This window comes from Sminthopsis crassicaudata, chromosome 3 (assembly GCF_048593235.1).
Source record: "Sminthopsis crassicaudata isolate SCR6 chromosome 3, ASM4859323v1, whole genome shotgun sequence".
Lineage (NCBI taxonomy): Eukaryota > Metazoa > Chordata > Mammalia > Dasyuromorphia > Dasyuridae > Sminthopsis > Sminthopsis crassicaudata.
In genome coordinates, this window is record NC_133619.1 from 632,558,919 (window position 1) to 632,586,899 (window position 27,981).

The following is a 27,981-nucleotide window of genomic DNA, read 5'->3' on the forward strand; positions in this document are numbered from 1 at the left end:
TCCTTTCACAAGAAGGAAGTTGAGGCAAAGAAAGTCACCCAGCTAGGAAGTATCTGAGGTCACATTAGAACTCAAATCTTCCTGACTCCAGGTCCAGCACTCTTTCCATTGCACTACTTTGTTACCCATATCTCCTTCAATATTTGTCGTTATCTTTTCCTATTGTCTTAGCCATTCTGACAGTTATGTAGTGGTATTTCAGAGATGTCTTAATTTGCATTTCTCTAACCAATACTGATTCGGAGCAGGTTTTCATATGACTACAAATAGTTTTAATTTCTTCATCTGAAAATTGTTCCTATCTTTTGACATTTATCAGTTGGAGAATCTACCCCAAAATTTCAACATGGGCAGACACGTGAATTACATCCAGGAGGTAGAGTGCTGAGATAGCTCTTAGCTCAGCTCAGCTTCCTGCACCCCAGCCTTTCCTTGCATCCCCAGGAGCAGTGTGATTAAGACAGGGCTGATGAGGCAACTCCCACACCTTTCCAGATACCCTCAGTGTTAGCATTAGGTCTCTCTACTCAAGTGATCTTATGTCTATTTTTCTAATTAGAGGGGGTATCTCCCATTGGGATGTAAGCTCCATGAGGTCAGGAATTACTTTTTCATTTTCTCTTTATATTTTAGCCCCTAGCACAGTATTAAGTACATGCTTACTAAATGCTTATTGGATTTAATTAGAGCTAATAAATAAATAAATAAAAGGAGTAATGAGTGAATTTTAAAATGTCTCAGAGAAAAGAATAAGTGAATGAAGGGTGGGAAAAGGAATGATGAGGATCACCATGAGGGCGATTCTGTCTTCAAGGATCCCGTCATCTCTAATGATGAGCAAGATCTTAGTTCTGAAAATGTCATAGCTGAGAGAATGGGAAAGGTGCCTCTCAAAAAACACAGTTACCACTATGACCTGGTGTCCACCTTCAAGGAACCTCTGTTCCACAGGAGAGATGCATCCTGATTCTAGATTAAGTCCATGGAATATAATATAAGGTCATTTCAAAAGGAAGAGAAGACTAATGACTAGGAGGATCAGAGAAGGACACTGCAGCCATAAAAGGAGGGCATTTATGCCCTTGTGTCACAGCAAGGAGTCAGAGAACGGAATACCATGAACATGGAACAGAAAGTTGGCGGGTTGGCTGAAATGGAGGAGTAATGCTAGGCAGTAATGACTTTCAAGGGCTAACCTAGTGAGTTTTCAATATTACTTTATTTTATTTTATTTATTTTTTGTCTGAGACAATTGGGGTTAAGTGACTTGCCCAAGGACACATAGTTAGGAAGTGTTGTGTCTAATGCCAGATTTGAATTCAGTTCTCCTTACTTCAGGGCTGGTGTTCTATCCACTGCACCACCTAGCTGCCCCTCAATATTATTTTAGAGGCAATCAGAGCCCCCAGTATTTTTTTTTTGAGTAGGGATATGATGCAATCAGAGGAATGTCAGTCTGTCAGCTGGATAGGTGAGGGAACTGAGGCAGACAGGATCAAATGATTTGCCCAGGTTCACCTTGCTTGTTGTTGTTATTGTTGTTGTTGTTGTTGTTGTTGTTGTTTGTGACCCTAGTAACCAGCACAGTCCTGTTCACATAGTATAGGCCCTTCATAATGTCTGAATTGTTGGAACAACTGAATCAATCCCAAAACAAAGCAAACAAACAGTAAGTTGTACTTGGTAAGAGATCTGAAGGAGCTGCTGCCAGGAGAATACCAAGAAAGACCAATTGGAAAATCCCGACCTGAGAGTGAGAAGAACAAGACCTCAGAAAGATGTGTGTGAGTGTGTGTGTGTGTGTGTGTGTGTGTGTGTGTGTGTGTGTGTGTGTGTATTTTAAACAAGGCTTTTGTTTTTCTTTTTTATTGTAGAGGGAACAAGTTGGAACGGAAAGGAAATTTATTTTCTTAATTGAAAAAGTATTTCAATACATAAAAATTGGATGGTGCAGCTGAGGTGAATGAGGGCAGGCAAGAACTGGCAGTAGTTTAAGGGTGGGATGACGTTGGGACTAGTCCTTCAGCCCTATTCTACTTCTGCCAATTCTATATCCCAACCTTATCGAACCCTTGAACCTGGTCTGCCGTCCTACCTTAGCACTGTCGTGCATGGAGGTTAAAAAGAGAAGTTAGATGAGAAAAGAGAAGTCAAGGGAAGAGAAACTTAGATTCAGAATTGGTTTGATGGTTAACCTCAAAGATTAGCCATTTATGGTTCTGGGTCAGCTTGGGAGGAGTTGGATTATGGGTTTTCAGCTTCTTCTGTTATTCTGGGCCCCCTGAGCAGGGTTCTTCCCTGCTTCCCTTTCTCTGTGATGAGCTAGGCTGCCCCAAACTCTAATGAAAAAACAAGAATAGAAATGAATCCTCCCTAGACAGGGATCTAGCTCTGACTGGGTCTTGTCCATTAAGAAGAGAAATGCAGATTTCCTTTTTTTTTTTTTTTGATCTAAATGTTTTTTAAATTAATTTTATAATTATAAATTTTTGACAGTATATATGCATGAGTAAGTTTTTTATAATATTATCCCTTTTATTCATTTTTCCAAATTTCCCTGTCCCTCCCTCTAATCCCTCCCCTAGATGACAGGCAATCCATTACATTTTACATGTGTTACAGTATAACCTAGATACAGTATATGTGTGTAAATCCAATTTTCTTGTTGCACATTAACTATTGGATTCCGAAGGTATAAGTAACCTGGGTAGATAGACAGTAGTGCTAACAATTTACATTCCCTTGCCAGTGTTCCTTCTCTGGGTGTAGTTGTTTCTGTCCATCATTGATCAACGGAAGTGAGTTGGATCTTCTTTATGTTGAAGATATCCACTTCCATCAGAATACATCCTCATACAGTATCATTGTTGAAGTGTATAGTGATCTTCTGGTTCTGCTCATTTCACTCAGCATCAGTTCATGTAAGTCTCTCCAAAACCTCTCTGTATTCATCCTGCTGGTCAGAGAAATGCAGATTTCTAGCTAAGTTTCTTACTTAGAATTAGTAAAGTTGGTACAAGAGAAAGCCTTTGACTGAGAAGGGAACATTACAAATTAATATTAATTAGTCAAATGATTTAGCAAAAACATTATTTTTCCTCACCTGATAACCTAGCCAGGCAATATCTTTTTTGCATTCTGTCATCCAGTAATGTGGCTTTTTATCCCATTTCTGTGTGATCTGCAAAATTGAAAAGCAGCCTCTACTATCAAGAAGCACACAGTCAAATTGGGGAGACACCATAAGAACAACTACATAGAAACATGATACAGGGAGAAATTATTATCCCTATTTCCTAAATACAGAAACTGAGGCTTATAGGGAAGTGTCTGAAGACATGAATCCAAACGTTCCCAGATCAATATCTTGACACTAGAAAAGTGAAACTGATGTCATTTTGCACTAAGGTTTCATGGCTGACAATGTGGTCTCTAACCCTCCCGTGGGGGTTTGCAGAATCCCTCTAATGGGGGCTCAATGGTCATGTAGGAGAATATCAAAGCCACTTCCTCTGAGCAGGTTTTCCTTTCCCCTTCCAAGCCTAGCAGACTTTCCACAATTTTTGCCATCTGTGGGCAGAGCCCCTAATTTCTATTTTCATATTCATATCTTTTCTTCATTTTATAAATCACTTTCTCCCCTTCATTTGGGCTTGCTCCTTTTGGGGTTAAAACTACATAGAAAGGCAGTTGAAAGAATGCTGGGCTTGGAATGAAAACTTAAGGGGTTAAAATGCTGCCTTCTCCTGTCTCCCTGTATGATCTTAAGCAGATTAGTTTCCTTTTCTGGGCCTCAATTTCCCCTTCTAGTTTTTCTAGATTTCATGTCATTCAAGTCTTCCCTAACCCTCAGAGCTGCTGGTCTACCTTGGGAGGAATGAGTGACCCCTTCTTGGTGAGCTTTACTCAGAGACTGCACAAACACTGGTTGGAAATGTTAGAGTTGGTGTTCTATTTGAGTGGAGGGTGCCTGGATTGTTGCTGGGGTCTTTTAAATGCTGGATTCTGTGTGGGAAAGGGGACTAGATAAGAGAGATTTCTCTGAGGTCCCTTCTAGTTCATGGTTCTTCTCCTCATTTATAAAATAAAGATTGGACCAAATGCTCTTTGATGACCTTGCTGGCTCTCCCTCTAGGAGTTTATGGCCCTCCTCCATCTCAGGGAAGGAAGAGAATCTTTGACCATCAAATGAAGAGGGATGGAAAGGGGAGATGCAGATTTCAGCAGTGGACAAGGGAGGAACTTTATCACTTACCAATCTGGTTTGGAGTTGAAGAGAAAAAGGCATTGACACCAGCTGCTCCAGTGATCCAGCTGCAAAAGAAGACAGTGACCGACAATTAGGTTTGATACCTCTGGCCAGAAGACTCTGAGCTGTCCCATGCTGTCCCATGCATGGGCAATCTGGCCCAGCATCACAGAAGAACTCTGGGCTCTTTGGCAAATCTCTTAAACTCTACACTCAGGTTTCTCTACTGTATTTTTCTCCAAATCAAGAAGCAAAGATTTTAGCTGACAGCAGGCTAAATACATATGGAGTTTTTAACAAAGAAAAAAGATTTTTAGCAATAAGGGAGAAGATAAAAGCTAAGTTCCCTAGAAGGACTCTGAATTAGCTGAAGGAAAGACACCATTAAGGTCGGGCAAGTTCCTAGAGAACCAGATGGGCTAAGCCTAAGAAGGACTTAATGAGTTAGTGAGGTATAATTAGGTTCTTAAATAGTGGAAGTATAACCTTAAGTAGCCAACAAGTAGTACAGCAGCTGGGTGGTGCAGTGGGTAGAATTTTGGGCCTTGAGTTCTCAGGAAGACTCATCTTGAATTCAAATGTGGCTTTATATATTTCCCAGCTGTGTAACTCTGGGTACATGATGTTTGCCTCAGTTTCTTCATCTATAAAATGACTTACAGGAAAAAAAAACCGGTAAACTCCTCCAGTGGCTTTGGCAAGAAAACTCAAACAAGGTCATGAAAAGTTGGACGGGAGGGCAGGGACTGGTCTTAAGTTGAGATTTGAAGGAAGTCAGAGAAGTTAGGGGGAGGGGACAAGGAGGGAGAGAATTCCAGACTGGGGGGCAGCCTCAGAAAAGATGTGGTATCCAGAGATGATGTCAGAGGAGACAAAAGGTGGGAAGTGTCCAGGAAATGAAGGGCTTGAAAGGTCAGGTGGAGGATTTTATAGTTGATCCAGTAGGCAATGGGGAATTCCTGGGATTTATCAAGTAGAGATGAACTGGAGAGAGACTTGAGGCAGACAGATCCACCAGCAGCTGTTGTGCTAATCCAGTTGTCAGGTGATGAGGGTCTGCACCAAGATGGTGGCAGTGTCTGAGGAAAGAAGGGGACAAATGGACAAATGTTGCAGAGGTAGAATCAAGGGACTTGGTGCTGCAATGAGACTGGGAGGAGAATGAGGAGTCTTGGGAAAATGGTGGTACTCTCCAAAGGAAGAGAGAAAAGAGTGAGTTCAATTTTGGACATGTTGACATAAGAATTTCTATAGAACAGGCCTTAGAACTGGTCTGTCTGACCCTGGCCCAGTGCTTTCTGCCTCCATGCATGATCAGAGACACACAGACATCCAGGATGAGATGTTCAGTAAGCCTTTGCAAAAGTGACATGAAGTCAGGAATGAGGTTAGGACTAGGCAGAATCAGTTTCACAGAGATGGTGGTTGAATTCATGGGAGCTCATGAGATCAGCAAGGAGAAAAGAGGACCTAAGATAGAACATTAGGGGATGCCCACAGTTAATGGGCAAAGACCCTCGTGGAAAACTCCTCTTAGGGGATGCATTGTTTACTATTCAAATAGCCTATTAAGCAAGCCCAGTACTGATTTGATCCTGTCATGTCATTGACCCCATCCAATTTGGGCTGGATGGGCTGCTATCTTAAACATATAGTTTTCTCAAAACCACAAAACTCTTTGATTGACTGAGTCCAACCTATGCCTTCCTACTTCTCCAATTCTTCAATTGCTGAGAGATTGAAACTTGTTTTATGCAAACTTAACCTTCCTTAATTTCTCACATTCTGAAAATTCATTGGTCATTGGTACTGATGGGTGCAGGGAAGTATTGCAATTACCCTGAGGTCCCCTGGTTTTAGGAATGCTATAGTTCTTCCCCTAGCTTTTAGGGAAGATATAATTATAATCCTGAGGTCCCCTGGCTTTAGGAGTACTATAGTCTCACAACATTGCTGTCAGATATTTAGCTCCAAGTAAATTAGTTAACAATTTTTGATATTTTTCTGAGAATAACCAAATAGTTTTATATAATGTTCTTAGTTTGGTTTCCTGGAGGTCTCTGGGCAGCCTTCTTTCCAGTTTAGTAATCTCCCCGAGAATTACCAGGTATTAAAATCCATTCCTTTATTATCTCTTTCAAAGTCTTGTCTCCTTCACTAGGGGCTGGGCTAGTTTTCTGGAGGGCCTTCAGACAGGACTTGGTCTCAGTGGAGGAATGTAGGAGCCAGGCCTGCCAGCACAGTGCTGATGGAAGATGGAAATGAATCTCTCTCCCTGGCTCTGAGAGCTTGAGCTCCACCTGGAGTCCTTTGTCTTCTCTAGCTCTCCTCTGGCTGAGGCTTCCAGCTTAGGTGCTCTACAGTCTACACTGAGTATAAACCAATCATTCTATCATTAGGAAACCATTATTTGTAGTAAGTATAAATCAATCATACTGAACTTAAAGAAATATTAAGCACCATGCTAACCTAGATAACCATTGTCTCATGAACTCCACTGAATTAGCACCTTGTAAGAATCCTTGTTGCAGAGTTCTGGCCCATAACAGTCTTAGTTGTAATATTTCTATTAATTTTCTAGCAGCAGTGAAACATAGTTAATTCCTTAATTTACATTTACAAAATAATATGAAACAAGATAAGCAAGCTAAATAAACTCTTCTTCTTAATAGTTGACAATCTATTCTGTCTCCAAACTTCTGAGGTGAGAAGTTTTCAGGGACGATTTCCATTGCCTTAAATAATTTTCTTTATTTTTTACAGAAAAGACAAGACAATGTACATATGTATATACATATGTACATTGTCTTGTCTTTTCTGTAAAAAATAAAAAATATATATAATGTATGTATGTATGTATGATGTGTATATATATACACACTTTTTTGTTGAGCTAAAAAAGATTATATATATATATATATGTATATATATATATATATGAACTTTAGTTCATGAAATTTCCTAAATATCAACTAAATGTTCCAAAAAACCTGAATTACCATTTGAATATTTTCCAATTGATACAAATACTTTTTCTTTGGTGAGCCAGGAAAGAATTAAGATGTAATTTTTTGTGTCTGGTCCCTGAGAAGTCTGACTCTAGATAACTCAAAAGTAGACTGATTTTTTTGGGCAGTTTTTAAGTAGCTCTGAACTGCTTTTCTGTTTTCTTAAATTTAATAAAAATAGATTGTAACTTATATGTAATTTCTTTTTTTTTTTTTTTCTTTCTGAGGCTGGGGTTAAGTGACTTGCCCAGGGTCACACAGCTAGGAAGTGTTGTGTCTGAGACCAGATTTGAACTGGAGTCCTCCTGAATTCAGGGCTGGTGCTCTCTATCCACTGAGCCATCTAGCTGCCTCTATTTTTTTTTAACTTATGTGTAATTTAGGACAAATTAATTTATATCTGCCCAGTTTTCTGATTTGTAAAAATAACTGATACTGATTATTGCTTAACAAGAAATAAATGCTATATGAATATTAAGTGCTTTATTGGATTAAATTGCTTCATATTTAATAATTTCAGAGGTTTTTTTTAAGATGTGACCAAAGAGATTTCATACACTATCTTCTTAGGCCTTGTGAAACCTAGTTAAATTTGCTTAATATAATTTACACACAACCCCAAAATTATTTATCTTAACATTAGCATTGTATATTGGTCATATATTGGTGTTAATTTTGACTAATTTCCAATTTCTCACTCAGCTTGTTCTCAAAATTTTGAGAATTTGCTAAGGCAATATGACACAGACATTCTGAACAGAAACAGTCAAAAATGGTATGGAAGAAGATTGCCCCAGCTTTACAGAACCATAAACTTGAAAGATTAAAAAAAAATTATCTATTGCAAGGATCAACTATTCTTTTACACACACACACACACACACACACACACACACACACATATATGCAAAAATTATATTCTCTCTTTAACCAATTCAGCCCAGAGTCCCCTCTCCCTTGCCCAGGAGCCTTGCTGCTATGCCATCACTTTTGGGAGAAGCCTAAATGTGTGGATGATTTGCCTAAGTCTAAATTTAAGAAAAAGAAAAAAAAGAAATATTTAAAACATTTTAAACAAAATCAAATTTATTTTTATATGTAATTTAAATTGCATTTTGAATTCCTTCAAGCTTGGTTCATTGAGGAAGTGAGAAAGTACGAAGCCGTTGTCCAGAAATTAGCTGAGCAGTTAGATCTGGGGGAAGAGGGAGGGCTCCCCCAAGACTTCCTCTTCACCCAGGAAATCGTTCTATAAAATGTACTCTATTCTTTTCTAATAATGTGACGTATGTGAATGTGGCAGCAAGATTTTCCCCTATGAGAGCCACTCTGGTGGTTGCAGTTTGGGAAGCAGAAGTGGGAAGGGCTCCAAACCAAGTCTGTGCCCCAGCCACTGTTCAGTCGCACAAGGACTCCAAGGAAAAAGCAAGCAGAGTCTTTGGGGGAAAGCTGAATAGGTCAAAGCAGTCTTTCCATGGCAGTGGTGGGAGTAGGAAGCCCAGCTACAGCAACAGCCCAAGGGTCTGCCCATGTCTGCCCACGCAGCCCCCGGCCTCAGACCTGTGCGAGATCAGGAACGGGAAATACTTTCCATGGGATGCTGCTCTTATTGAGTCTGGTGGAAATTTACTGTGAATGTGCAAATTTTTTCCCCTTGCCTCTTATAATGTCATTGATTTTAAAACTAAACAAAACTGTGATCACCAAAAAAAAAATTACTTTTGAAAAAATTTCCTTTTAACAGCAGGATGTTCAGAGCTGGGGCTGTTTCAAAAACAGCAAATTTGCTATCTGAAAACTATTAAAAAGATCTTGAGCAGTATACAATGTAGTAATAATGCACACAACTCTTTCTGCTGTGTATTTTCGAATGAGATTTTAAAAACATATTTAATAGTACTGTTCAAAGAGAAGGGCAGGGAGAGATCTTGAATGAAGTTTTTGTTGCTATTCTTATTCTAAGAAGAGTTTTGAGAAAAAAAAAGAGACAAGGGTCTTTTTAGATATGCAAAAGGAGTTTGGTATCACTGGGTGATTTTAAGTGTTGGCCCTTTTTAAATCCCACCTCTTAAACCCAGCTTTCCTGGGGATTTGGGGCCACAGTCTACAATAAGATAGATGGAATACACATACAAAGAAGCCAATTTTTGTTCATCAGTCATGGAAATATCCATTGATACTTCTCCATGAATTGTAAAATCTATAGCTGAAAAATATTATCAATTGGACCTTAATATCTAGTTAATAAAACTTTCTAGTCATTATCAGAAGCTAAAAAAAATCTGTAAAATATGGCTGATGTGGGAGGTCTCCAGTTAATTGCAGAAATCTTTTTGAAGCTTTTTGAATCACACCATTTGAGGATAAGTAGAAAGGCTTTTTTTGAGACTTTTAGCTAAATAAACCATTATGTCCAAGTAACAGGAATTTATAGCTCTTTCTATTGCTTGCAACAGCTCCTACCTTCTTTGGTAAGATTTCTTTTTGAATTTGGATTAGAATCTCCTCATAAATTTTCAATCATTTTGTCATTTCATGTTTTTCCAAATTCAAATACAGTTTTATTCAATTACAATCCCTCACCAATTTTTAGTAATTATTGAGAGTAATTAATTTATCCTTGTAAAGGGCTGAAACTCTTGTGTTGATGCACTGAGGTCTGACAACCGAGCACTTAAGCCTCATTACCCATTGGACAATACTCTCTAAGAATATGCTTGGAAAATGGCCTTCCCATTCTCCTGTGCTGGTTCGATAATTGCTGTACAGAGAATTGTAGGAGGAACTAGGGGGTGGAATAAGACAAGCCAGAGTCACTACTGGGCTAGAGATGAAGAAGGAAGGTCGTGGAGATTCTGCGTCCATCCAATTCACTCCTACCTCTTAAGAGCAAGAATAAAAACCAAGGACTTTTGCTTCTCCTGACTCTGGCTGATTCTAAGGTATCCAGGGTGCTAACTCGGTCATCACATATCCTTTCTAATTTCCATTTTAGAACTAGCCTAAAATCAGTGATAGATTGCAACCAGAATGTCTTCTTTCCTGTGCTCCTCAAACAGCACAACAAAATGATCCCTTTTGGGTCTAGAAGTCTCCTCTCACGCAGTTGCCGATTCTCAGGACAACATGTTCTGCAGCTCTTGGCTTTGGGTGCAGTATCAGAAGAATTCTTTGGTTCAGGTCACTGGTAAGTTTGCCTACAAAGTTTTCTGCAACATTGCTCTTAACATGATTTTAAATTGTCTTTCCCAATAACCAGGTCAGATAATGAAAGTTAACTCAAAGCTCATGTCTCTATTATTAGGAAATCGATTTTGGAACCTTTTAGACTAGGGAATTCACAGTTTTAGTTTGGCCAGTTGTAAGATTGATATTTTAAATAGAATTTTATTATCTGGTCTCTAAAATGTAAACAGCTGGATTTACATAAAACTGAACTAGAGACAGATTTTTGGAGATCACGACTTAAGTAAATACTTTCTGAGTTTGTATGCATTTGTGAATGGGACTGTTTGGATGACGTTTTCTCAGTTTGAGACTAAGTCACATGATTCCTATTCCCAGAGTCAGAAGATCAGGTCTTGGACCTTGGGTTGCAGGGAGTCACAGACCCTAAAGGTCAGACACTCAGGAAGTTACAGGAAGCGATGGGACCTGTGGGAAGCAGACAACATTGGTGACCATTGGTCAAGGATGTTATATCCTTTTAGTCTATTTAATGAAAGGACTTGGGTCTTTTCCTATTTAACTGGGTGTTCTACTTCCTGTTGGTCAGGTCAAACACATGGTGGGAGCTGAGATGCCTCCCAGGTGTGCTCTCCCTACAAGGACTAACTAAATGCTTTCTCTTTGTACCTGAAGATGTCTCTGATGAGTTAATTTGGGGGAGGGGGTCTAGCACCCATCCCTCACAGTTTGTATCACAGGAGTCCTCTGCAATTTATACAAAAGACATGAATCATGAAAGGGAGGGGCCTGGGTGCTTTCCCACTGACAAGCCCATGAGTCCAGACACATGGGTGGAGAACACTGTTTTGCAATCCTGTGGGGACAACTGTTAAGTCATACCAGGTGGAGGACCAGAACTCAGTGATCAAATCAGGTTCTACAGTCTGATTCACTTCTCTTAATATACACAGGAGAGCACTGGTCAAGAACTAACTGATAATTTCAAGCTTTCAACCTGCTTTGTGAGACTCTGATTCTGACAACCTGCTGGGAAAATGGTTTTAACACTGAAAAAAAGTAGATTATTAATCTCTTTGTCACACATATCATATTGACAATTATGAAAATAATCATATAATTTTTCCTACAACATATATATGTATATATATGTGTGTGTATATATATATATATATATATATATATACATATATATATATATATATATATATATAGTCAGGTATAAAAAAAATTAGGACCCAATTTTGATATTTAGCATTATTCATTCCTCCATTAAGAAGATAAGATTCCAGTAAGAATTAAGAGCAGAACACTTTTTTTTTTTTTTTTTTTTAATGTGAAGATGGACTATTCTCCTGCACAGGCATATTGGTAACTTACTCATTGACCTAAAGGAATCTGTTTACATCTTTGACCTGAATCACTGGAAAATATAGATAGGGAAACAAAAAGGAATTCAGCTTGAGGCTGTTCTATATTTTTAAAGTATATTTGTATATGTCTCTGTGCGTGTGTGTATTTAGCCACACTTATCCTTTGCAATAATAACTTTTAAAATAGTAGTTTTGACCTATTGTGAGTCACTGTAAGAAATTAAATGGGAATTTGGTTGGAGTTTTACAGAAGCCACAGATTACATGTGAATGCCTACAGATGATAGAAAAAAAAATGAAAAACTCAAAAATACATAAAATGCATGTAAAATATTCTATAACACAAACATATTTCATCTTTGAAAACCATAACAATTCAGACTGCTGTGATACAGCCGATTTTCCAGTTCACAGGGGGCTCTAAGCCCAGCAATGTAGAAGGGATAACTGTAATTTTTTTTATTGTTATATGCATAGGTAATTTTTCAGCATTGACAATTGCGAAACCTTTTGTTCCAACTTTTTGCCTCCTTCCCCCCTTCCCCAGATGGCAGGTTGACCAATACATGTTAAATATGTTAAAGTATAAGTTAAAGACAATATATGTATACATGTCCAAACAGTTATTTTGCTGTTCAAAAAGAATCGGACTTGGAAATAAGGTAAAAATAACCTGAGAAGGAAATCAAAAATGCAAGCAAACTAAAAAATAGGGGCATTGGGAATTCTATGTAGTGATTCATAATCATCTCCCAGAGTTCTTTTGCTGGGTGTGGCTGGTTCAGTTCATTACTGCTCTATTAGAACTAATCTGGTTCATCCCATTGCTGAAAAGAGCCACGTCCATCAGAATTGATCATCACATAATCTTGTTGCCATATACAAGTTCTTCTGGTTCTATTCACTTCACTCAGCATTAGTTCCTGTCAGTCTCTCCAGGCCTTTCTGAAATCATCCTGCTGGTCATTTCTTACAGAAAAATAATATTCCCTAACATTCATATACCACAATTTATTCAGCCATTCTCCAATGGATGGGCGTCCGATCAGCTTCCAGTTTCTGGCCACTACGAAAAGAGCTGCTACAAACATTTTGGCACACACAGGACCATTTCCTTCCTTTAATATCTCTTTGGGATATAAGCCCAGTAGTAGCACTGCTGGATCAAAGGGTATGCACAGTTTGATAACTTTGGGGGCATAATTCCAGATTGCTCTCCAGAATGGCTGGATGTATTCACAGTTCCACCAACAATATCCCAGTTTTCCCACATGCCCTCCAACATTCATCATTATCTTCCCCTGTCATTCTAGCCAATCTGACAGGTGTGTAGTGGTATCTCAGAGTTATCTTAATTTGCATTTCTTTGATTAATAATGACTTGGAGCATCTTTTCATATGGCTAGAAATAGGATAACTGTAATTATTGATCCAGCCCTTATATCTTATAAATCACTTATATGTAACAGAATTCTGAAACTGAGAAAAAGACAATGATTTATCCAGGACCAGAGCACAGCATCACACACAACTCCTCACTCTCAGGACATCCCGTGGCTTTTCTCTAACACATAGAATCAGAGGAGAAGGGACCCTGGGGCCAATTCCCCCAACCCAAACCTGAACCAGAATGCTCTCCCTTGACTCCCCAGGACTCAGTTCTCCAGCCTCTAAAGGACCTGCAGCCAAGGAGAGCCAGCTCCCTCCTGAGGGAGTTTCTCCCTGACAGCAGCTCCAAGGCTGAGGAAATTTCCTGACTTCAAGCCCAATCTCAGATGACCTTCTGGTGGGGCTTCGTCTACCTGGGAGCTAAACAGAACAAGACTAATTTTCTAAATAACAACCTGAAGTCATCACTCCTGCGTCCCCTTTGCTCCCTCCTTCTCCAGACTAAACAGGCCCGGATCTTGCTTCAGTTCTCATGTGGTAGGAATCCCCAGCCTGGCCACCTTCCTCTTCTATCAATTTCCTTCCTAAATATGGTGTCTGAAATTTTTGTGCTTTTTAATGAAAGGGGGCTCCTATTTAATGGAAAGACAGATTTAGAGATCACCGGGCCAGCTGATCCTTTCAGGGTTGTGGTTTAGACCAAAGATGGCTGGAAGTGACGTTCTCAGCTGGAAAGCTCAGCAACAGTAGCAGAAAGATGTCAGAGCAGGAAGCAACTGATCAGTCTGAGAATTTGCCAAAAGCTCCTCACCGTTCTAGTTGTGTTGAAAGCTGAAATGTAAAGAAGATGGGGGTCAGGAAGCAGAAGAGACAAGCTTTTCAGAGACCCAATGAAAGGAGAAATAGAACTACAGGAAGATCTATAGAGGGTGCAGCAGACAGAGCTCTGAGCTCAGAGTCAAAAAGACCTGGATTCATGCACTGTCTCTGATATTGTCTGTGAGACTCTGAGCAATCAATCAATCATCGTGCACTTATTAAGTACTTCTTATGGGTCACTCACTGTGTGGGCTTCCAGGGTTACAAGAACAAAGAATAAAACACTACCTGCTCTCATGGATCTTCTGTTCCAGCAGGGAACACCACTAGTGCCTTTCACCTGAGGCTCCCCTCTACCTTCAGTTAAGGCAGCTTAGATTCCACTTTCTGAGAGACATCTTTCCTTGTGTCTCTTAATGCTGATGCCTTCCCCCTGAGAGAACCTCTCATTCTCCACCATCTTGTATAGCCATGGTAGTGTGCCCATGCTCTCCCTCCTTAGAATGTGAGATCTTTGAGGGCAGCACTGAGGGTGCTTGTATCCCTGAATTCAGCACATCCCCTGGCATATTTTGTTGTTGTAAAAGTTTTCTAGTTCTTTCTAATTCTTTGTGGGGTCACAAAGGGATTTCTTAGCAAAGACATTAGAGTGGTTTGCCATTTCCTTCTCCAGCTCATTTTACACATAAGGAAACTGAGGCAAACAATGTGAAATGACTTGCCTAGAGTCACACAGCTAGTAAGTGAGGATCTGACCTCAGGTCTTTCTGATTCCAGACTTGGGGCTCTCTCAACTGCTCTATCTAGCTGCCACCCATTGGCTCTCGGCCTCAGGTTGCTTCTCTGAAAAAGGAAGAGATCTAACTAAGGGCCTCCCAACCCCTTTGTGCAAATCTCCAACTGCTCTGGGATGCTATGAAACTTAGAAAGGGAAGGAAGTGGGCCACAGTCCCACAGCCATCTGCCTCTGTGCACTGTGCTCCCTTCTAGAATTGTCATCACTTAAACCTCTCACCTCACCCTGGGAAGTGCCTTAAGGTTGGTGGGATTAAAACCATCCCACCTACAGGAGGATTGAGGCAAAGGTCTGAGCCAATGGCACTTTATTGAGAGGTCCGTGGTCCCCTACAATGAAGTGGACCTCAGCTCCTCCTCACTGAGATGCCTCCTCCTTCTAGGCCCTATTTTTAAAGGGCTAGATGTCAGTCCTTCCAGAATAGCCATACCAAATGTAGATTAATTCCATCAATTGACATGTGACGTAGAAGCTAAAACAAGCAATGAGTCAGTAGGTCACAAGGTGGTTTTGCAAGGAGTATCTCCACATAAGACCTCTCCTTAGGTGAGAGGTTACAGTCTGGGCTCATAAGATGGTTGTCTGCTCTTTTCCCACAAGTGGTTGGTCTGGAGACACAACATGTTTTGGAGGAACTTTCTATGCCATTGTGGTCTCTGCCATGCTGGGCTTGGTCACCATGACAACACAAGACAAAACAAGGGTGGAGAGCCTTTAGTTAACCAAAACTCTGGGGCCTTATGTGGAAAAGTGTGATATGTTATAATTCTATCAAACTGATTCATATTGATTGGAATGGAATAGGGGTCCAAGATGAACTACTCCTCTCATCCCCCCCCACTCTGATCCCCAGAAAGACTAAAGTCTTTCTATAGATTGTTACAGTCTAAATGCAGAGAGGGCACTCCTCCATGGACGATGCAAACCCAGAAAGGGGCAGACATCCACCTGTGGCAATCCTCACACCACAGGATACCTGGCATTTCTCTTGAATGATGAACCACAAGCCTTATGCAGGGTCAGGACACTTACACCTGGATTCAAGGCTCAACATAACAGGAAACTGAAGTCTCCAAAAACTCTTCCTCCAACAGCAACATTTCACTAATTCTAGTCATGGGTGGGAGTTAGGGAGATCCGTTGGGCACCAGAGGTGGAAACCAGCCCTGGAAAGGGCTCACCTCACCCCGGAGGAACTAGTCTTTCCTGAATATCCCCTACCTTCCCATCAGCAAGGCTCATTCCAAGGAACCTCACAGACAAAGATGTCCCTAAGAGGATTTTACCCTGCTTTTCTCTCAACACTATGGCATTTACTATTATCATTGTCTAGTGATTTTTAAATATACTCCAATAATCATAGATACAATTATAATGTAATAATATTCACATTGAAAAGAGGAAGAAATTTACTTCAACAGCTTCTCTGAAGCTTCTTGCATTGAAAACATCACCAAGCACGTGATTGTAATTTAGTTAAATACCTTTAAAACTTATCAAATCATAGAAAGTAATTTATCTCATTGCCCCTGGCATTTCCATGCTAATCATGATAGTTCATGCAGTGCCCAAGATGTGCCAGCCTGGTTCTGTATTTCTATTTCTTGAAAGTTGTTTAAACACATTAATACTTTATTACGTTTAACCCATATTCCCCCAATTGAGTTCATATTCCACGCCACTTAGAAAAGGTATATATAAATGGGATAGCATCTTGCTTAATTGTATTTCTACCAGGTCTGAACAGTCCTCATCCTTTATACAACTCAGGCACTGGGTTAAGCATTTCCTATCTGTATTTCTCCCAACAACCCTGGGTGGTAAATAGAAATATTCATGACTCTTTTTTGTTTAAGGAATGCAAAAATTATTTTATTGATTTTATTTATACTTTGCATAATAAAATAACTTGAACATAATTTAAGCCACATACAGATTAGCAGGATAAAAACATTCAACATACTTATTTTAAAATAATAATAAATAATATAAATGTAAATATAAATATATAAATATAAATAAAATAATAAACAATGCCCATTAAAGATTTAGGACTTATGATTTTCCCTTCCCTACCCCCATACCCTTTATAGGTTTAAGAAGCAAATTTAAAATGTTCCCTTCATCTTTTGTTAGACTTTAACTTCTTTTTTTTTTTTTGGCTGAGGCAATTAGGGTTAACTGACTTGCCCAAGGTCACACGGCTAGGAAATGTTAAGTGTCTGAGGCCAGATTTGAACTCAGGTCATCCTGACTTCACGGCTGGTGCTCTATCCATTGTGCCACCTAGTTGCCCCGAAGACTTTTATGAATTATACAGAATCTCCCAAGTTTTGCAGTGTTATACAAGTCTATCAGAAGGTAAAATTTAAAACTGTACATCTTATTAGCTCAAAATCTATATGTACTCGGGTTAGTCTGCTTCACAGAAGATCTTATTATATAGTATCTTAAAATAGATGTTAGTCTTTAATTGTTCTTTTGTATAATCAAGTCATGTTTTCTGTGTTTTCTGATCCACATTCCCAGCTCATGCATAGTTGCAGTCACTTTCAGTTTTAAAACTTTGCTATGAAAAATTTGCCTAGTTGGAAAGCTGTTAAAAAGTTTTGTTCTGTTATTTCTCCCTAGAATAGTGCTATCTGAATTCAAGTATTTATACTAAGCATTTCTCTCTTTATACATGCAAAGACTGATTGGGTTTTTAAATTTACTACCATTACAATATCTCTAAGGCAGTTAATTTTAATTTATGACTAGTGGCAATAACTAGACTTCAGTTTGTACAAGGTTTAATTATTTTTAGTTGTTCATATTAAAGCGATTCATGATGACACTCCCAACTTCCCATTACTGCTTTTTTGTTTGTTTGAGTTACCCAAAGAGCCAAACCAATTCCTTTACATTTTCTAAATTACTAATCCTTTAGTTTAATTATTGAAACCAGAGCACAGAAATGGTGCTTTCTCTATCAATCAATTACTCAACATGCATTTTATGAAATGTATTTTGTAGTCTTATACTGATAGAATAAGGAAGCAGCAACTATCAAAGGTGCATTGCTTAAGAATATTCCTAAATATTTTCTATTTCTGTGAGGTAAGATGCTCTCTGAAACTTCCTTTTCAAAACTCTAAAACCCTTTACTTTCAAACCCTGAATTACCTCTCAAGTGAAAACTCCAACTTTCTTTACCCATCCATGCATCCTTAACTTTTCCTATTTCCTTATACAACTTTCTTTCTTCTATCTCCTTGATCTCTCTGCCAAACCTTTTTTTGGTTCTTTTATACTTACAAATGCACAGTTCCTACCATTTTTGAAAAGTTTTTTAGGCAATCTTAGTTATAATCACAGTCTAGTTTTGGTTTTATACTTGATAGACAACTCACTCAGCAGAAGTTCCTCATTGTAGGGTAACACCGATTTTATCAGGTTAAGACATTTTTAGAGACATTTTTGTCTCAAAATTAACCTCTTTTATGCTGGAAAGATATTCATCCAGCTATTTTGGCAATGCTCAAGGGATTCAGCCAAAGCCCAACAGGAATGTAACAGGAATCACACTACTGGAAAACCATCTACTAGAGATTATACTTTTCTGAAGGGTTCAGGTTATAACTTTTTATCTATTTCAAATCACTCAAAATTAAGCCTATTTATTTTCTTTAAATAATTTGCAAGAGTATTTTGTGCTAGCACTAGAGCCAGGATCAGTGCTATTTGGAAGTTTCATCTCCCATTTTCCAGTTTTGATTTATCTTTTGAAGATGGAGAGGAATATTTTGTAATGGCAAAGGAGCTGAATCCCTACCTGGGTAAGGACCAGACCAAAGACTAAGAAGGCAGTGACCTAACTCTTTCTGCATCATACCACTTTGGAAGCACCAAAAACCTCCAGACCTCCAGACCTACCTTGGAAAGCAGTAGAATATAAAAATCTGAAAATCCAATAAAACAGTTATCCACACTATTGCTCCTCCACTCCACCTCCCTTCAATGGTGAGTACAACCCAGTTCTAACATAAAGTCTAAAGTGAAAATAGGGTGGAGATATTGGACAAATGAAAAGAGTACTTAACCATCAAAAGATACTGTGGGGACTATGGAAGAAGCTCAAGGCTCAGAGGAAAGTAATGATTTTTAAATATCAGTAAAGCCCAAAAATGTAAAACCCAACAAAAATTCCTATAAGAGCTAAAGAAAAATCAAAACAATGTTTTTAATAATCAGAGCCTAGAATAAAATTTAGAGAAAAATGAGAGTAATGCAAGAAAATTCTAAAGTGATAATTCACCATTTTGTAAAAGCCACAAAAAATGAAATAAAAAACTCATTAAAAATCAGAATTTTCCAAATGACAAAAGATGCATAAAATGGGATAGATGAAAGTAACTCATTAAAAATTAGAATTGGTCTATTAGAAGCTAATGACTCCAAGAAACATCAAGAAACAAGAAAATGTCAGATAAATGAAGATATAGAAGGAAATGTAAAATACCTCAAAGAAAAAAACCTGACCTGTAAAATAAACTGAAGAGTATTTAGGATTTATTGACCTAAAAGCCATCATCAACAAAAGATCCCAGACATCACATTTCAAGAAGTTATAAAGGAAAACTACTCAGGTATTTTAGAAACAGAGGGCAAAGTTGAAATGGAAATAATCCACTGATCACCTCCTGAAAGGCACCAAAATGAAAACTTTCAGGACTTTTATAGCCCAAATTGAGACCTTCCAGATCAAGATCACACAAGACATCACACAATGAAGGGATATAGAGTTTTGATTATGATATTCTGTAAAACAAAGTAAGTAGGATTAAAACCTAGAATAATCTACTCAAAAAATGAGCATAATTTATAGGCAGAAAACTAATACTTAATAAAAGAGGACTTAAAATTTGTTTTTATTTTTTCTCAATTACATGCAGAAACAATTTTTCACATTAAAAAAAAAAACTTTGAGTTCTAAATTCCGTCCCTTTACCCTCTTTCACAAAGCAAGCTATCTGAGGGCAATAATACCTGCACTAATGCAGAATGTTTCTATATTAGCCATGATGCAAAGCAAACACAAACAAAAGAAACTTGTATAATAAGGAAAAATTTAAAAGTAACAAATGATAATTTACAACTCTTGATTTTCCTTCTCAAAATTTCAGTATTTTATATCTTTAAAAGTCATATTTATTTATATGTATATATGTATCTATACATATATATATATTTGTGTGTGTATATATGTTTATATATACACACACATACACACACACACACACACACACTAAAAAAGTCCTTAATTGTTTTAAAATCATGCTAGATTAATTGGGTATCTATACAACTACTTGTGGGACCTAGGTGTTATTATTCTATTGGGTATTGAAACTAAATCAGAAACATCTTCAATGTGTTTTAGAACAGAGAATTTTAATGTAATCAGTTTTTTAAGGGTATGTAACTTAAGAAATAGTTTGTGTTGCCTCAATGGAAATTTATTCAACTTTAAAATACTAAGGTGGAAATAACATCTGTTTGTATTGTGTGTCCCATGGTACAGACATATTTTCTTTTGAACATTTTATTTGATATGTGCCATTTTGGAATTAACTACTTATGTACCCTCCTAAGTCTTTCATTATTATTGGAGTAAAGTCAGCCTTTTAAGAAGTAAATAAATTTGGGTAACCATTGAACCTAAAGTGACACTAAAATCTATTGGTGGCTTCCTCCATACTGCTTGCATTGGAACTCACTCCCCTTTTACTTAAGTGACCCAGTCCTTTCTCAAAGTCCTTCTGACTTATCTTAAAATGGAACATTGTCTCACTACATCTTTTTCTGAGTTTGTCACTTTAGAATACATTTAGAGGTTTCAATGGAAGGGTAACTGGGGAGAGATCAGGCACCTTCCCGGTTTCTCTCCACCATCTTGGCTTCACCCTTTCAGCACTCTTACTTCTTTATGCCTTGAAGATAAATCTTTCAAGGCAGGTTAAGGTTGAATTTGTTTTCTCAGCTACCATAATACACTATTGACTAATATGGAGATTGCTTCACATTAAAACTCCTGCTTTTTTGTTTTGTTGTTGTTGCAATTTTCCATTCCCTGTTAGAGGGGATGTGGGAAAACTGGGACACTGATACATTGTTGGTGGAGTTGTGAATACATCCCCAGCCATTTTGGGGAGTGATTGGGAACTATGTTCAAAAAGTTATCAAAGCATTTGCATACCTACTGGACTTATATTATGGGAAGGAACTCTGAACTTGAAACAAAGGATTCTTACAAGGTACTAAGTCAGTGGAATTGATAGAGACAATAGTTACTTAGCAGGGTGCTTAATGGTTCTCTAGTTCAGTATATGTACTTAGTACTTATTATAGTTCTACAAGATTCACACCTTTGATTAGAGAGGATATAAGCTGGAACAAACTCAGCCAGAATCAGAACTGGAAGACAGAGATCATGGTGGCGGTCCTCCTGCCTCCCCCACAGAAACCAAGACACATTCAGGAGGACCTCAAAAAGCTGGCAGAGGCAGAGAAGACAAAGGACTGGCAGCAGAAGCTTAAACTCTGGGAACCAAGGAGATGGGCCCCAGGCTCGCATTGCCTATTCCTGGTCTAGCTCCTGCTCATTGGGCTGTAGACATCCTTCCTATCCCATCTTGTCTGGTAAATCCAAGACTTTTAACTTCCTCAGAACCCAGCTCTCCCTTTCCCAGGGAAGCTATAGTACCCATCATAGGACAAACTCTGAGTTAGATCCAGGGTCCTAGTTGACCCTAAGGCCCCTGAAGAATTTCTCACCAGAGACACAGACTTTACATGGGAGACTCTTCTTCAGGACATGCTTATGTGTGGTGTAGGGCCCAGGGTCACAAAGTACACAGAAGGTGCCTTCCATTATGTTACATGTCCCATTTCGCTTGTAACCTAATGATAACAAAGAGTTAGTATTAAAAAACACCTCCTTGCAGAAACCCCTGCTCTCCAATCTCATTTCCCCTTGATAACACCATATGAGCAGCCTAGACCAGGTTCAGGAAGCGCCCTATGAAACTTAGGATGGTTTATTATAAAAATTAGGAGGAGTGCACATCCATCCCTCAATTTAAACTCAGACTGTCAAAACTGGAAGGGATCTCAAAGACAGAGAGAGACAGAGACCAAGACAGAGAGAAAGAGACAGAAAGTCAGAGACAGACAGAGACAGAGAAAGACAGACATGCACACACAAAGAGGCAGAGAGAGAAACAAAGAAAGGGAGAAGGAGGAGGAAGGAGAGAGACACATGCCCACAGAAAGAGAGGAAATCAGATGAATTCTGAGTGCAAAATAAAAATAGTGTTTTTCACTTTTCTTTTTTTTGCAACATGACTAGTATAGGAATATTTTATATGACTTCACATATGTAAATAAGTCCATAATGCCTACCATTTCATGGGATGGGGGCTGGGTTGAGAGAGGAAAATAATTTGGAACTCAGAATTTAATAAATTATGTTAAAGATAAATAATTTTTTTGAAGGGGAGAGAGAATCAGAAAAAGACCTTATGGAGAAGGTGGTGTCAGGGTTATACATTGAAGGGATTTAGGAATTACATAAGAGTGATGGGGAGAATTCCAAACAAAAAAGATTTCTGATAATGCAAAAAATGCAGAGATTTGGGAATGGCATCAATGTCCAAGGCAGCCAGGTGGCCAATTTCATTGGAATAGAAAAGTGTGAGAAGTTAGATGAAATAACAAAGCTAGGTGGTTGCAGTAGATAGAACACCAGGCTTGAATTCATGAAGATCTGAGTTCAAATCCAGGCCTAGATATTTATTGTGGAAAAACAGGGAAGTTACAAAATTTCTGTCTGTCTCATAATTAAATAATGGAGAGGACAATAGGGCCTGCATTGTATGGCTGCTGAGAGAATAAAATGAGTAAATACCGCTTTCAAGAAATTATCAAGGGAAACACCGCTGATATTCTAGAACTGGGGATAAAATAAAAATGGACAGAAAGCACCAATCACCTCCTTTAACAGATCCCAAAATGACAATTCCCAGAATATTATGGTAGAAATGACCCAATCATTCTGGAGAGCAATTTGGAACAGTGCCCAAAGGAACAGAGCACATCCTTTGACCCAGCAGTGCCATTATCTCAAGGAAATAAATTATAAAGGAGGGAAGAAGATCCCACATATGCAAAAATGTGTGTAGTAGTTCTTTTTGTGGTAGCAAGGTACTAGAAAATGAGTCGATGCCCATCAATTGGGGAATGGCTGAATAAGCTGTAGTATATGAAGAAAATGGGATATTACTTTTCTATAAAAAATGATGAACAAGCTGATTTTAGAAAGGCCTGAAAAGATTTACATGAACTGATGCTGAGTGAATTAAGCAGAACCATCTGTATCCAGAACTATGGAGACTGAATTTGCACATGCTATGTTCACTTCTTTTTTTTTCTTTTTTTCTCTCTCATGGTTTTTCCCTTTTGTTCTGATTTTTCTCTTCCAACAAGATTCATAAAGAAACATATATTTAAAAAGCTAACATATATGTGAAGCCAGAAAAAATAAAACAATAATACAGAATATAGAGTAATATTCCAGATCTCCAAGGCCAAGGAGAAAATATTGTAAGCAGCCAGAGCTACAATTAGGATAACACAAAATTTAGCAGCTCCTATATTAAATAAGATATTCTGGAGGACAAAAGCACTAGGATTACAATCAAGAATCATTCACTCAGAAAAACTGAGTATAATTATTCAGAGAGAAAAATGGATATTGAATGAAATAGGGGACTTTTTAGCATTCCTGGTAAAAAGATCAAAACTAACAAGAAAAAAAAAATTGATTTTCATGTAAGATTGAAGAAAGACATAAAAAAGTAAATAGGAAAGGGTCATCTTAAAGGACCAAATAAGGTTAAACTGCTTACATTCCTTCATGGCATGATGATATGTGTAACTCTGAAGTTTCTCAGTACTTGTGCTATTAGAAGGAATATAGATAGACACAAGGCATAAATCTGATTAGAATATGATGGGTCGATAGCTAAAGGAAATAAAGGGGGTGCTTGTTTTGGTAGCACATATACTAAAAAAAATAAAAGAATTCTTTAGAATTTGTTTTGTTATTTCTTGTGTTCTATAAATTCTCACTGTTTAGGGAGCCATTTTTAAGTTACTCTTTGGGACAGAAGAAGTTCTTTTTTCCTTCAGTGTCCTGAAGATATGTCAGTCTTCCCTCTTCCCATAGTAAATTTCTATGGGGGGGGGGTTCTTTCTATTTTGGCAATTCATTCTTTTTAAAATAAGATGCATTATTGTAAACACCTCTAATACTAGGGTGAGGGGAGTCATCTCTCTACCCTCTGACCAGGAACCCCAAACCAAGAGCTCCACTGTCCAGCAAGTGCCCATATCCAGCAGCACCCTGCCTTACTGCCTCTGCACACACTGAGTGCTAGCTGCTTCTTGCCCAGGGCCACATCTCTGTGGCACATCTGGGCCTGATGTTCCTGATCAGCTGAGCTTCATCCAGTCTTTCCAGACTCAGACTCCACAAGCAGTTCAGGAGGTGAAAGTCCATGGTTCCTGAGGAGGTCCCAGACACACCTAGGGAACCCTCTTAGTAGCTTTCTACTTGATATTTTCAATGGGGATAGCTGGAGATATTTGCACTTCAGTGGGGTTAATCCCTAGTCCTGTGTCTTTCTTTGTACCCTTTTAGGCTGTATTGATCGAACCCCTGTTCTATCCCAACTCTTCTTGATTTTTCACCAGTCTATGTTCTCCCTGAGGTTCAAACTTGTTCTATTTGTGGGGAAAATCTGTAGAGCTTGAATTTTATCATCTTACTCTGCCATCTTCCCAGAATCCTCCTCCCAAAATTTATTTTTTTATAATCAATCCTTTCATATGGTCTGCTCTGTATATGGTAATTTTTTCTTATTATTTTGAAATTGAGTTTAAAATAAAAAAATTAACCCCCTCCAAAGTCAAAGGATCTATATATTAAAAAATATTTATAGCTGCTCTTTTCTGGTGCAAATAAATGGAAACTGAAGTGATGATCATCAAGTCAGTAATTGCTGAACAAGTTGTAGTACATAATTGTGATGGAGTATTATTGTGTTTTAAGAAATGATTAGCAGCTTCTTCTACCTCAAAGAGTAACATGAAATGCCTCCCTACCCAGAGAGAATTTAAAAAAGAACTCAAAAAAGAATTAAAAAAACAAATGAGAGATATTGAGAAAAAACAATCCAAGAAAAACAAGATTATAGAATAAAAGTTAATCAACTAGAAAAGGAGCTACAGAGTCTCAAAGATGAAAATAACTCTTTGAAAATTAGAATTGAACAAGGAGAAGCCAGTGAAGCTATGAGAGACCAAGAAATAACAAAACAGATTCTAAAGAATGAAAAAATAGAATATGAAACATCTTATAAAAATAATAAGAGATCTGGAGAATGGAGGAAGGAGAGAAATTATAAGATTAATTGGACTGCCAGAAACTTGTGACCAAAAAGAAAACCTTGATACAACAATGCAAAAAATAATCCAAGAAAATTGTCCTGGAGTGAGAGAACATGAAAGGAAAATAGGAAAAAAAAATCACTGATCACCACCTCAATGAAATTCTTTGTGGAAAACATATAGGAACATTATTGCCAATTTTGAAACCCACAGATCAAAGAGAAAATCTTGCAAGAAACAAGAAGAAAACAATTCAGATACTCTGGAGCCACAATTAGAATTGTAGAAGACTTCACAGCAGCCACAATGAAAGGCCACAGGTCCTGAAATCATATCTACTGGCAATCAAAAGAACTAGAACTGCAGCCAAAAATATTGTAACTACCAAATTTATTTATAATATTGGACAAGAAAAAATGAACATTCCTTGAACTTGAAGATCTTCAGGACTTTCTATCAACCAAGCCTGATCTCAATAGAAAATTTAATATGTAAAAGGCAATATCAAAGATCAGTTTCAAGGAACTCAACATGCACAATTGTTCATGTTTTTTGTTTTTGTTTTGTTTTGTTTTCTTTGTTTAACATGGGAAATTTATACCATATGTTTAAGATTGACATCAACAACTGGGCAATTCCAAACAAAGACTGGGGCAGAGTTAAGGTAAAAAATGAGGTGCAGAGGAATAAGAGACACAGAGGCAGTAGAGGGAGGAGGTGCACTCTTACCTACTCACATCAGGAATGAGTTAAATAGGCAACACTACATATATACCAGGGGTACCTAAATGAAATTAGGTTTAATTGAGGTCTTGTGGCAGGTTTGGGGTACAGGGAGTTAAATAGAGCTCCTGGGCAGCCCCTTTGGATTAGGCACAAGGATAGAGAGTTAAATGAGGTCTCGTAGTGGTGCAAGAGTCCCCTTTAAAGGAAAACCTAGATTGATAAAAAGGTTTATTATGGAAGCAGAGTATAGTTAGTAAAGTTGAAGGTAGAGATAAAAGGGCACCAGAACCAGGTTCCAGTGGGCAGAGATCCTTTGGCATGCCAGGCATAAGGCTACCATGTTTGGGACCTCTGCAAGAGAGGGCTCCAGCTTGGTTCTTCTATAATGAGAGATTTAGCTAAAGAGGACTGTGGGTGGAGTCCCAGGTTGGCTCCTGGCTGGATTTCAGCCAGGGTTAGAATTTGAATTGAATTCAATGGGTTTCTAGACTGAGCACTGTTTGTGCTTAGGGTGGAGTTCCCTCCCTGAGGCAGATTCCAAGGAGGTTTCCTCCTTTAAGGATTTTTCAGAGTTTTGGAGTTTCCTTGTCAATGGTACCCTCAAAAATCTATGAAATAATAAGGGGGGAGGGATGAGTGGACCAGAAAGAAATGGGTATGGAAAGAAGACAAGAGAGGAATCCATGGGGGTGAGGGGGAGTTAGGAGCAGAATTAAAGCAATGAGTCACCAGGGATGTATATGGTGTGTGTGGGAGGAGGAGATGAGATGTGTGTGTGTGTGTGTGTGTGTGTGTGTGTGTTTGTATAAACATAAAGATATCCTTTCTTAACTATACACTGCTTGGGAATGATGGGGAGGGATGAAAAGGGTAAAAAAGAATAAAGTAAAAAAGAAAACAAAAGAACAATTCATAAGGAAGTAAATAAAAGATGGACACTCATGAATATAATTTCTTCTTCTAATTATATATGTGTGTGTATGTGTGTATGTATATATTTGATTTAATAATCTGTTATTATATATTTTTAATTCTCTCTTATGTTCTTCTGGGCACATGACAATGTTTTCTTTTATTTTGTATTTTTTCTCTATTTTTCTTTTTTCTTATTCTGTTTTTTTAATGAATTAAGTTAAAAAAAAAAAAAGAAAGAAAGAAAGAAATGATGAGCAGGATTACCCCCAGAAAAATCTGGAAAAACTTACGTGAATTGATACAAAATGAAAACATTGTACACAGTAACAAGAATAATGTAAAATGATTAACTGAGAATGACTTAGCTATTTTTAGCTACAACTGTTAAGGACTTATGATAAAAAATGTTCTCTCTCCCCAGAGAAAGAACTGATGCAATCTGAATTCACACTGAAGCACACTTTTTTTTTTTAAACTTTATCTTTCTGGTTTGATTCTTTGTTGGTTTTCTTTTACAGCATGACTAATGTGGAAATGTTTAACATAATTACACACACACACACACACACACACACACACACACACTTGCCTAAATCAAATTTTTTGCCTTCTCATTGCACCCTCCATCACTCCTCTAAACTCTGAGAACACCCCCCTGCCTCCCCTCATGGTTTAAGCTCTGAGATTCTGTGATTCTGGAATTTGAATGGACACATGAAGAAAGGAAGAGAGCTTGGGAGAGGCAGCCTGTACCAGAGTAAGAGAATGATTTGTCCCAGAGGAAGAAATTTTCTCACCTACCTGCATGGCAAGGACGACAGCAATTCCCATCCACTTTATAAAGTCCTCCAGTGCAGGAGCCATAAACATGTTGAGTAGCTTGGGCAAGGAAAAGGAAAGTAATGAGGGTTAGGAAGAGAGAATAATCCAGGATGTCAGGGAAACTATGCTCTAATCTTGATCCTATTCTGGCAGACTGGAGACAACTTGAAAAGCCCCAGGATTTCTTCCAGGTTCCAGATCCTGGAATAT

The 27,981-nt window shown here is 38.2% G+C and overlaps 1 long non-coding RNA gene across 1 annotated transcript; it reads right to left on the minus strand.

Annotated features, from left to right (window-relative positions):
- Nucleotides 1-2,596: 2,596 nt before the first annotated feature.
- LOC141560001 (uncharacterized) lies at nucleotides 2,597-27,981 on the minus strand. The gene is made up of 4 exons (XR_012487607.1): nucleotides 27,751-27,981; nucleotides 4,256-4,314; nucleotides 3,104-3,181; nucleotides 2,597-2,953 (listed from the first exon to the last, which is right to left on the minus strand). It is a non-coding gene; the product is annotated as an uncharacterized LOC141560001 (long non-coding RNA).